Raw genomic sequence first — 12,567 nt, 5'->3', positions numbered from 1 at the left:
ACAATGGCAGTCCACTGCAGCCAGTAGACGATGCTGTTGTTGGAGAAAGACCGATAGGTGAGAGCAGAAGAGGAGTCGATCACCACGGAGAAAGGCCAGTAGACAGTATGGACACTGGTGGAACCCATCACAGCCAAGGGCTCGGTCGTCAGTGTTGTCATTGTCCTGGAGCTGATCAGGAGACCAGTCTGGAAGGGTCAGTTGATGATCTGAATCTCCCCAGGACAATCACAGGACAATCTGGATGGACCTGTTGATGACAACACTATCTTTGAGCAAATTGCGTCAGCTGGTTTGAATAACCTGGAGGGAGCAGGGTAATGCACGGGGAGGGAGCAGAGGGAATGGGGAAGTGGTGTTGGTGGCATCCTATTCTGAGCCAGTCCCATCTGCCTGCATTTGTCCCGTATCCCTCGAACCATTCTTATTCATGTACCTGTCTGACTGTCTACTGTGTGAATAATTTTCTCCTGTGTCCTGATTAAACTTCTTGTTTTTCCTTAAACTTGTGCACTCCCAACCTGCCCAAACTCTGTCCATAACTCAGTCCTTCAAGTGCTGACAACAGTCTCGTAAATCTCCTCAGCACTCTTTGCGGCTGGACGGCATCTTTACTGTAGCAGAGCAAGCAAATCTGAATACAATATTCCAGGTGAGGCCTCACTAATGTCTTCATCAATTAGACCATAAGACCAAAAGACATAGGAGCAGAATGAGGCAACTCAGCATCCTGAGTCTGTTCTGTCATTCCATCGTGGCTGAATGAGTATCCCTCTCAACCACATTGTACTCTCTTCTCCCTGGAACCTTTCATGCCATGACTAAGCAAGAACCAATCAACTTCCATTTTGAATATCCTCAAATACTTGGTGTCCATAGCCATCCGTGGCAATGGATTCCAGAGATTCAATTCCTCCTTATCTCCGGTCTAAATGGATGCCCTCTGACCGTAGATCAGAAGGGATACAAAATATCCTTTTCACGTCCATTCTATCTAGACCTTTCGATATTCGATAGGTTTCTATGAGATCCAGCATCATCTGGCAAGTACGAGTCGAGAGCCATGAAACGCTCCTCATATGTTAACCCTTTCATTGCTGGATCAATCTCGCGAACCTTCTCTGGAAACTCTCTAATGCCAGCACATCATTTCTCAGATAAGCGGCCCAAATCTGCACACAATACTCCAAATTTGGTCTGACAAATGCCATATAAAGCTTCAGTACACATCTTTCCTTTTATATTCTAGTCCATTTGAAATGAATGCCAACGTTGCAGTTGCCTTCGTAACAATCGACTCAAACTTCAAGTTAACCTTTACGGAATCCTGCAGAAGTGCTTCCAAGGACCTTTACCCCTCTAATATTTAAAATTTTAAAATTGACGACACTGTAGCGGTGTGCTACACACAGCACTAGAATAACCACACGGAATCGGTGAGTTGGAGTTGCGATGAAAGAGATTTATTCAAACTTCGCGGCCTGCTTTAAAGCATTCTCGTTCCCGCCCTCCCTGGGTGGGACTACTGTGGGGAATGCATATTCCCAGACCCTTTCCGTGCGGGATTTTCCCCCTGCTGGTGAAGATGGCCTGGCGCCCTTTTTGCGGCCGGCCCTCTGCCTGCGTGCGTTGTTGTGAGCCGGTTCGTGTGTGCTAGAAAGTGGGTCGCCACAACACCTTAATTCCTTCTACTGAAGTGCATGACCATAACCCTCCCTACAGTATTTTCCATCTACTACTTCTTTGCCTTTTCTCTCAATCTGTCCAAGTACTTCTGCAGACACCCTGCTTGCTGTTAAATACTTGCCCTTCCATCTACCTTTGTATTATCTGCAAAGCCAGATTCCTTTGTTTTTCCACAATCCTCATTACCCTCCCATTCAATGAACACCAGCTCACTACATCAGAGACTTTCCTTTTCTATCTCCCATTGCAATTTATATCCCACATTCTGGCTACTGTTTGGGAGCCTGTATAAACTCCCATCAGAGACCTGGCAGTTTCTTAGTTCTAGCAACACGCCCCACCCCAAAGTTTCTGCAACTTCTATTCCTATGTCATCTCTCTATCAGGATTTGATCTTTTATTAACAACAATGCCTCCCCACTCCCTCTGCCTGTCCTTTCAACACAATCTGTATCCTTGGATGTGAAGCACCCAACGATGATCTTTAAGCAATGAACTCAGTGAAGCCGATAATGCCATCCCTGCCGATCTCTAAATAGACCATTACTCCTGATCATTACCCAGTCCCACATATTCAAGACTTTTTGGTAAATTTATCCAGAAAGATAATTTTTTGTAAAGTGTATTTGGTCAGGGTTTATCATCAGGTACCTGGGTGCTCTCACCATATTCCCAAAGATGCTGTTATCACCCCATTTGGCCTGTTTGAGTTTCTGTGCATGCCCTTTGGGCTGAAAAATACAGCATAGACTTCCCAGCAACTCATGGACTGTGAGCTAAAACAGTGACAGTGTTTCTTTTTGTTTACCTGGACAACACACAGCACTGTGCAAAAGGCAGATATATGTAGCAAGGGTGCCTGAAACTTCTGCACAATACTGTAAATTCATTAAAATAGGAGGTGGTTGGGAAACAGAAGTAAGAGTGATTAGCTTTGTACCAGCTCAGGTGTATGAAGTGGTATTAAGTTGTGACTGGAAAGACATAATATACAGTACTGAGCAAGAGTCTGAGCACCATTGCTACAGATACATGTGTCTAAGACTTTTACACAGTACTGTAGCTGTCACCAGCGCATCCAAAACCGAACACTTATCACATCTCCACATACTTTTCTGTTGCTTCAGCCATCGTGGGCTGATTATTAACCCCATTAAATACCAGTTCAGGTTCTCTATCCTTGACTTTCTCAGCCACTGTATCTGTGCAGATGGTCTGCCACCCCACCATCAAAAGTTGCTGTTATGATGGACTTTCCACTGCACCCCCACCCCCCAAAAAATACCGCGTTTTTTTGTTTTGATTAATTTCTATCACCTCTTCATTCTAAGATCTGTTGAACTTATGCTTGCTCCCTTAATTTAATGCCCATAATCGCATGTTTGAATGGTCAGCAGACGTGACCAGAGCATTTGACAACACCAAACGAGTCTTTTGTAAACAACCTGACTGGTATATTTATTCCCCATGCATCAGGGGCAGGGTGGAAGTAAAGGGCTGCAGCTTTTGCTAATCACATAAAATGACTCGGTGTCAGGGAGGAGCCCCAGCTGCCTTTGGCCAGAATTGACCACATTGACTGGGCCCTCTCCAGTGCCAGTACGATAACTCCGAGCAATGCTGACCTGAGCCTGGAGCCGGAGCAGGGTCGGTTCCTGTTAACGATGTGGGGTCATGATGTCTGGGCATGAAGGTCCAACCGGGGAACCCATTGTCAAATTTCACCAAGAAACAATCAGACGGAAGAATTTCGGGCAGAGCTGGTCGGGATGACAAACACCCATCAGCACACAGAAATGACAACTTTTAAAATGAGAAATAAATCAATGTAAAAACAAACTTAGCACTGGATGAGTGAACCCTCTGACCCCAGGATGCACGGGATGGAAATGGTCCTGTGATAAGAGAGGTGGTTTCACACAGTCTCCATGACTCTGTCAGTTTCTGGAGTGGAATGGGAGTGGTAATTGAGTGAACACAGTGAGGTGGAAGGGGTGCAGAGGTACTAACCTGAGGAGCACTGAATGCAGTCGGGACTTGCTGTCTTGGGCTTGAATTGTGTAGTGGTCACTCTCAGCTTCATCTCTGGTTTCAAATCTGTGTTGTTTTGTGCACAAACATGTGTCATGGCTTCTGGCACTCTTGTCCCTCAAGGAGAAGAAAGAAAAAGTAAATTCAAGCAACACACAGAAAACGCTGGAGAAACACAGCAGGCCAGGCAGCATCTAAGACAAAGAGCAGAGCCGACGTTTCAGGCTGAGACCCTTCATCATGAAAGGAAACAAAAGAGAGGAAAAATATTCACTGGCTTACAACTAGACAACAGCAGGAACATTTACATTTTGAGTCACAGCATGAGAAATCTTTTCTTTCGTTATTAATCTTTTTATTGATTTAGAGGAAACATATATGCAGACAAGGGGAGAATTATCTCAAATGTGTATATCAGCAACCATATAAACAAAAGATGAAATAGGTATTATCATAATCATACATAGTAATAAGCAAATATGCAATATATAATAAAAAAGGACAACTAATTCTCCTCTTATCAATTGATAAAGAGAGGAAACCTCACTGATTGTCCGACATGAAATTAATGAACATAAAGAGAGATCCCGGAATGACCTGTCGCTGGATCTTTTGAACCATCTGTGTTGATACTTTTTTTCCCCAAAATACTTTATTCAGAACGGTTACAAAATAAAGTAATTTACATATATGAAAAAGCATTTGTTGACTCTGAGTCCTTATTCAAAAAAGTTATTAACAATAAAATTATGCGTTGACTCTCTGTTCATTTACAAATGAAAGATGTTTACAATAAACCATTCATTTACTCTCAACCCTTGGTCAAGAGTTAAGACTTATTAACAATAAAATTATCAACCATAAAGGCAGGCGAAGGCTCTAATGCTTTCCCAGTTTAACAATTCCACCCACGCCTTGGGCACCCTGTTGATTATCTGTCCACACCGCTGTGAGGGTAGGTCTCCTCCCCACCCAACCCAAGCCCTCCCACTCCCACGGGTGATGAACCTTAACCTGTGGTCCTTCCCCACCGGGCCTTCGCGGTGGCCGCACCAAGCTTGAGTGCATCCCTCAGCACGTACTCCTGTAGACGAGAGTGAGCCAGTCGGCAGCATTCAGTCACAGACATCTCCATGTGCTGGCAGACCACCAAGTTTCAGGCAGACCAAAGCGCGTCTTTCACCGAACTGATGATCTGCCAGCAGCACCGGATGTTTGTCTCCGTGTGCGTTCCCGGGAATAGCCCGTAGATCACGGAGTCCTCGGTAGCGCAACTGCTGGGCATGCATCTTAGTACTGTCCCTTCCATTCTCTTCCACACCTTCTTCGCGAACCCACAATGTGCAAAGAGGTGAGCCACCGACTCCACCCCATTACAGTCCTCCCGTGGGCAGTGGGGTGTGGAGGAACCGTTCCGGGCGTACAGGAGGGATCTGACTGGGAGGGCCCCTCTCACCGCCAGCCAGGCGAGGTCTGTGTGCCTGTTGGTGAGGTCTGGTGTTGAGGCATTTTCCCAGATGAACTGGACCGTCTGCTCAGGGAATCACCCCACTGAATCCATCTCGTCCTTCTCCTGCAGTGCCTGCAGGACATTACGTGCCAACCACTGTCTAATGGCCTTGTGGTCAAATGCGTTGACCTTGAAGAAGTTTTCCATGAAGGACAGGTAAGGAGGCAACGACCAGCTGACTGGGGCGTTGCATGGGAAAGGGGCCAGACCCATCCTTCGCATCCTTCGTAGCCAGGGCGACAGGTAAAACCTGGGCACATAGTAGTAGTTTGTGCCCACGTATCTGGGATCCACGCACAACCTGATGCAGCCACACACGAAGCTGGCCATCAGGGTGAGGGCGACATTGGGGACGTTCTTGCCCCTGTTGTCCAGGGACTTGTGCATGACGGTCTGTTTCACCCGCTCCATCTTGGATCCCCAGATGAATCTGAAGACGGTTCGGGTGGTTTCCGAGCTGCAGGAGCGGGGGACGGGCCACACCTGCGCCAAGCACAGCAGCTCTGAGAGCACCTCACAACTGATGACCAGGTTCTTGCCCGTTATCGAAAGGGAGCGCCCTCCCCACAGTCCCAGTTTCTGTTTCACCTTGGCAGTCCGCTCCCGCCAGTTCTTGCTGCATGCCTCAGCCCCTGCGAACCAGATCCCCAACACCTTCATGTGGTCAGACCTGATAGTGAAGGGGACGCTGGATCAGTCATGCCAGTTGCCAAGGAGCATGGCTTCGCTCTTCGTGTGGTTGACCCTGGCCCCCGACGCCAGCTCAAACTGTTCGCAGATGCCAATCAACCTGCAAACTGACCTCGGATCAGAGCAGAAGATGGTCTGCCAACCCACCATCAAAAGTCACTGCTATGATGGACTTTCCACTGCACCCCCACCCCCCAAAAAATACTGCAAGTGATTTTTGTTTTGGTGAATTTCTATCACCTTTTCATTCCACGATCTGTTGAACTTATGCTTGCTCCCTTAATTTAATGCCCATAATCGCATGTTTGAATGGTCAGCAGACGTGACCAGAGCATTTGACAACACCAAACGAGTCTTTTGTAAACAACCTGACTGGTATATTTATTCCCCATGCATCAGGGGCAGGGTGGAAGTAAAGGGCTGCAGCTTTTGCTAATCACATAAAATGACTCGGTGTCAGGGAGGAGCCCCAGCTGCCTTTGGCCAGAAATGACCACATTGACTGGGCCCTCTCCAGTGCCAGTACGATAACTCCGAGCAATGCTGACCTGAGCCTGGAGCCGGAGCAGGGTCGGTTCCTGTTAACGATGTGGGGTCATGATGTCTGGGCATGAAGGTCCAACCGGGGAAACCATTGTCAAATTTCACCAAGAAACAATCAGACGGAAGAATTTCGGGCAGAGCTGGTCGGGATGACAAACACCCATCAGCACACAGAAATGACAACTTTTAAAATGAGAAATAAATCAATGTAAAAACAAACTTAGCACTGGATGAGTGAACCCTCTGACCCCAGGATGCACGGGATGGAAATGGTCCTGTGATAAGAGAGGTGGTTTCACACAGTCTCCATGACTCTGTCAGTTTCTGGGGTGGAATGGGAGTGGTAATTGAGTGAACACAGTGAGGTGGAAGGGGTGCAGAGGTACTAACCTGAGGAGCACTGAATGCAGTCAGGACTTGCTGTCTTGGGCTTGAATTGTGTAGTGGTCACTCTCAGCTTCATCTCTGGTTTCAAATCTGTGTTGTTTTGTGCACAATCATGTGTCATGGCTTCTGGCACTCTTGTCCCTCAAGGAGAAGAAAGAAAAAGTAAATTCAAGCAACTCACAGAAAACGCTGGAGAAACACAGCAGGCCAGGCAGCATCTAAGACAAAGAGCAGAGCCGACGTTTCAGGCTGAGACCCTTCATCATGAAAGGAAACAAAAGAGAGGAAAAATATTCACTGGCTTACAACTAGACAACAGCAGGAACATTTACATTTTGAGTCACAGCATGAGAAATCTTTTCTTTCGTTATTAATCTTTTTATTGATTTAGAGGAAACATTTATGCAGACAAGGGGAGAATTATCTCAAATGTGTATATCAGCAACCATATAAACAAAAGATGATACAGATATTATCATAATCATCCATAGTAATAAGCAAATATGCAATATATAATAAAAAAGGACAACTAATTCTCCTCTTATGCATTCATAAAGAGAGGAAACCTCACTCATCGTCCGACATGAAATTAATGAACATAAAGAGAGATACCTGAATGACCTTTTGCTGGATATTTGAACCATCTGTGTAGGTATGGGAGAATCCATGATTTCTGCCCGTCTACATCTGTCTCCAGTCTCCAGCTAAGCAGATTTTAAATCCTGTGGTGATGATGCATCTCATTATGATGTGTCCGCTGGAGTCATAATGTCACCTCTCCCGGAGGGCTCACACCTCAACATCTCCATATTTAGTGAAAGCCTTTGTCATTGCCTGGGTTACAATAACCTGATGAGGGTGAAAGAAATAACGTTTTCAGAATCAGAATCAGGATCAGGTTTATTATCACCAGCATGGGACGTGAAATATGTTAACTTAGCAGCAGCGGTTCAATGCAATACATAATCCAGCAGAGAGAAATAATAAAGTGAAAATAGTAATAAATAAACAAGTAAATCAATTACGTAATCGTTAGTCTTACCCTTCCTGAAGTCCACAATCAGATCTTTCGTCTTACTAACGTTAGTGCCAGGGTGATGCTGTGGCACCACTCCACTAGTTGGCATATCTCACTCCTGTACGCCCTCTCGTCACCACCTGAGATTCTACCAGCAATGGTCGTATCATTAGTAAATTTATAGATAGTTTTGAGTTATGCCTGGCCGTACAGTCACGTGTATACAGAGAGCAGAGCAGTGGGCTAAGCACACACCCCTGAGGTGCGCCAGTGCTGATCGTCAGCAATCCGCAAATTGCAATGGGTCCAGCTGCTTTCTGAGGCAGGAGTTCATTCTAGTCATAACCAACCTCTCAAAGCATTTCCTCACTGTAGATGTGGGTGCTACTGGGCGATAGTCATTATGCAGCCCACATTATTCTTCACAGGCACTGCTATAACTGTTGCCATTTTGAAGCAACTGGGAACTTGTGTCTGTAGCAGGTGAGAGGTTGAAAATGTGCTTGAATACTCCCGCTAGTTGGTTGGCACAGGTTTTCAGAGGCTTACCAGGTACTCCATCGAGAGTTTCTGCCTTGCGAGGCTTCACTCTCTTTAAAGACAGTCTAACGTCGGCCTCTGAGACAGAGATCACAGGGTTATCAGGTGCAGCAGGGATCTTCACAGCTGTAGGTGTGTTCTCCCTTTCAAAGCACGCATAGAAGGCATTGAGTTCATCTGGTAGTGAAGCTTCGCCGCCATTCATACTATTGAGTCTTGCTCTGTAAGGACTAATGTCTTGCAAACCCTGCCAGAGTTGCCGTGCATCTGATATCGTCTCCAACCTCATTCGAAATTGTCTCTTCACCCTTGAAATAGCCCTCTGCAAATCATACCTGCCTTTCTGGTACAGGCCTGGGTTGCCAGACTTGAATGCCACAGATCTGGCATTCAGCAGACGACGTACCTCCTGGTTCATCCACGGCTTTTGGTTTGGGAATGTAGAGTAAGTCTTTGAAGGGACACACTCATCCACAAGGGCTTTAATGAAGTCGGTAACAACTGCAGCATATCATCCATATTCAACGATGAAACCCTGAATACAGTCCAGTCCACCGATTCAAAGCAGTCCTGTAGGTGCTCCTGTGCTTCCCTTGTCCAAACTTTCTTGGTCGTCACTGCTGCTGCTGCAGTCTTCAGTCACTGCCTATACTCAGGGTGTAAAAGTACAGCTAGGTGATCAGACTTCACAAAATGAGGGTGTGGAATAGGATGGTAGGCATTCTTGATGGTGGTGTAGCAATGGTGACCTGGGGAATTGTAGAGGTGGTATTGTTCACTGTCCCTGCCCCTTGTCCTGGTTAAGGGAGATTCTGTGCTAAAATTGTGTTTGGAAGGTTTGAGTCATTCGCCAACCTTGTCCATTCAGGGGCACAGATTGTAAATAGTGTACCATTTGTGAGTGTCACACTCCTGGGGAGTCTGGGCAACGCTGTCAGTCATGGGTGAAAATGAGATATCAATCTGCCTCCACTATTAAGAGACGTTTGCATCCAGACCTTAAATATTTGGAGTGTAAAAATATATTACCTTCCATCACTCCTAGTTTATTTACCAAACATCTTCATTCTACAAGAACACAGACAAAATGCTGGAGGCATTCAGCAGGTCAGGCAGTATCTGTGGAGAGGAATAAACTGTTGTTGTTTCATGCCAAGACCATTCATTCTACATTCTCCTGTTCTTGACCCCACTGCTAATGTGAAGAGCTTCCCTGACAGCAGGTTGTCAGTGGAATAAGTGAAAGAGAATGTGAACGGGAATAGTTTGGAGGGAAATAGGTTTGGGAATGTGATTACCTCAGAGCCTGCATGGACTAAGACCAGAACACCATGGGACACAGGAGCAGAATCAGACCAATCAGCCCATTAAGACTCCTAGAACGAGCTTATTGACTACAAGTGGGAAGCTATGAGCCAGTACTCATCAGCGATCAGAGTTGGAGAGGGTCAGAAAATTTCAATTCCTGGACATTTCAGACAATCTGTCCTGGGTCTCACAATTAAGTGCCATTGCAATGGAAGCACGGCAATACTTCTACTTTCTCAACGTTTGCTAAGATTTGTCATGTCATCTGAAACTTTGACAGGCTTATTGATATGTGATACAGATTATATTGACTGGCTGCAGCACGGCCTGGTACGGAAACACAAATGTACTTGAAAAGAAATGCCGACAAAATCAATGGGTACAGCCCAGTCCATCGTAGTTAAAGCCCTCCCCAACACTGAGCACATCTACATGGAGTACTGTTGTAAGAAATAAGCACCCATCATCAAGGACCCCCACCATCCAGGCCATGCTCTCAGATTCCCCTAAAATATTTCATGTTTCACATTAAATCTATCACCTCTTGTTCTATTCTCCCACAACCTGAGAGGTAAAAGCATCTTCTGTATTATTAGGGGAGTTAATATTGTCAGGGGACTTGACAGAAGCTTACAAAATCAGGAGCAATCTGGATAAGGTGGTCAGTCATTGTCTTGTCTGTGTGTTCATCTACGCAGTGTCCGGAACAGCACGGTCAATTGGCAGAGCTTGTCACTGAGGGGATTGGCCTATGCATATAATTTTATTTTGCGTAACTGTCTGTTTGTTTGCAGTCCTGAATGAGGTGGTATGTTTTGTAATTTCGCCCCAGAGGATGTTTCATTTGACAGTAATTAAGCTGAGCTTGAACTTAAATTCTTTTTCCCAGGTTGTGGAGTCCAAAGCTAAATGGCACAGATACAAGATAAGAGGGCAGTGTTTAAAAGAGAGCTGCATGGTAATTTCTTACACAGAGGATACTGAGTACTTGCAATGAGCTGCCAGGGAATTTTGTTGAGACGGTACAATTGCAATATTTAAGAAGCATTTGGATAGCTACAGGAAGGGAGTTTCTTGGAGGGCTATTGTTCAATAGGAGTAACTGGGACTAGCAGAGACAATACTGTGGTCCACATGGACAAGTTGGTCTAAACAGTCTGTTTCTATGCTGTATTGCTCTGTGACTCTTTTCAACCTTCCCCTATAACTCAGGTACTCAAGTCCCGGCAACATCCATGTCAATTTTCTTTCCCGTAGGTAGATGACCAGAACTACTCACATTACTCTAGGTTCAGCCTCACCAACGTCCCAGTTCATGTGATGCAACATTTGATATCCTTCCTCGCTGTCCACTCTGTTCCCAATCTTGGTGTCATCCACAAAGTTGCTGATCAATTATCACCCAGATTATTGGTATAGATGTCAAACAACAACAGACGCAGCACTGATCCCTGTGGCACCAGTCACAAGCATCTAGACACAAATTTCTTGTTTAATCTTCAAAATGCTTTAAGATTGGTTAGTCATGAACTACAGTGCACGAAGCCACTTTGATTTTCCGTAAATAAGCCCTGTCTATCCAAATACAGTAGATTCTGGTTTATTTAGGCACATTGAGACCAGTACACATTGGTCCAATTAAGAGGTTACCCATTTAAACAAAATTTCATGGAAATAGTTTAAAAAAGACAAACTCCCATTTAACTGAGTAACAAACTGTATATTTAACTGAAGTACAGAATAAATTAGAACACTACCACTACGACTACAGTACATTAAAACTGTTTCATTCCCTGATCATTATTGACAGTGGAATTCATTTCGAGAACGCTGCTGTGTTCTTTTGATTGACTGCAAATTAACAAAATCATCGCGGACACCTTGTGCAGATATGGACTGCCTTCATTGCCTTCTTGCATGAAATAATATTTTAATCCAACAATAAATTTCTCAGCATCCAGTGTCATCACGGGCTCATGTTCAGATGTGTCACCTTCATCATGAGGTGCACTGTCTGACGGCCACACAAGTGACCGTGACTGACGCTGGTTAGACCGACGCTCTGCAGTAGTCTTCTGTCAAATTCAGAGGCAGTGTCCTCAATAAACAAAGGAATCCTGATTATTTTCTTGATTTGCTTAAGTTCTTTCAGAGTTCTCCGTAATTAGAGGCTGTCTCAATTAACCAGAACCCACTGTATTTATTCATCCTGCATTTAGAATGCCTTCCAATAATTTATCCATAAATAAATTAGCCTGTTATTTGCTGGCTATTTCTTAGAATGTTTCTTGAATAACGTAACAACTTTAGATATCCTCCACTCTCCTGGCTCCTCAGCCATGACTAAAGGTGGTTTAACTATTCCTGCCAAGGCCCCAGCAGTTTCAACATCAGCATTCCACAAGGTCCAAGGGAACACCTTGTCAGGCCCTACTGATTTATCCACCCTAGTTTGCCAATAGACAGCCAGCCCTACTCTTTTGTGACGAGATACAGTCTATAACTTCGCGAATTTTTGCCTCAGTTCGACTATTTTTGTCTGTCTCCAAAGCAAATGCTGATGAAAAAATCTCTCTCTCTCTCTTTCAGTTCCATGCATAGCTGACCATGCTGATCAGCCAGTGGACCAACTTTGTCTGTTGTTATTCTTTTGCTCTTTCGATGGCTAAAGAAACCTTTGGGACTTTCTTTCATCTTGCATTGCACTGCAACCTTAAGTCCTCTTTTATTCCTCATAATTCCTCTGCTGAGAAGTCTTTTGCATTTCTGAAACTCCTCAAGTGCCTCATTTGCATGACTTGTATACAGGAGCCATCCTGTATTCCCTCTGTTGCTAGCTGCCTCTGGACTTTAC

Source organism: Mobula birostris, chromosome 4 (genome assembly GCF_030028105.1).
Source record: "Mobula birostris isolate sMobBir1 chromosome 4, sMobBir1.hap1, whole genome shotgun sequence".
In the NCBI taxonomy this organism is placed as follows: Eukaryota; Metazoa; Chordata; class Chondrichthyes; order Myliobatiformes; family Myliobatidae; genus Mobula; species Mobula birostris.
Note: the sequence above shows the minus strand (reverse complement) of the source record.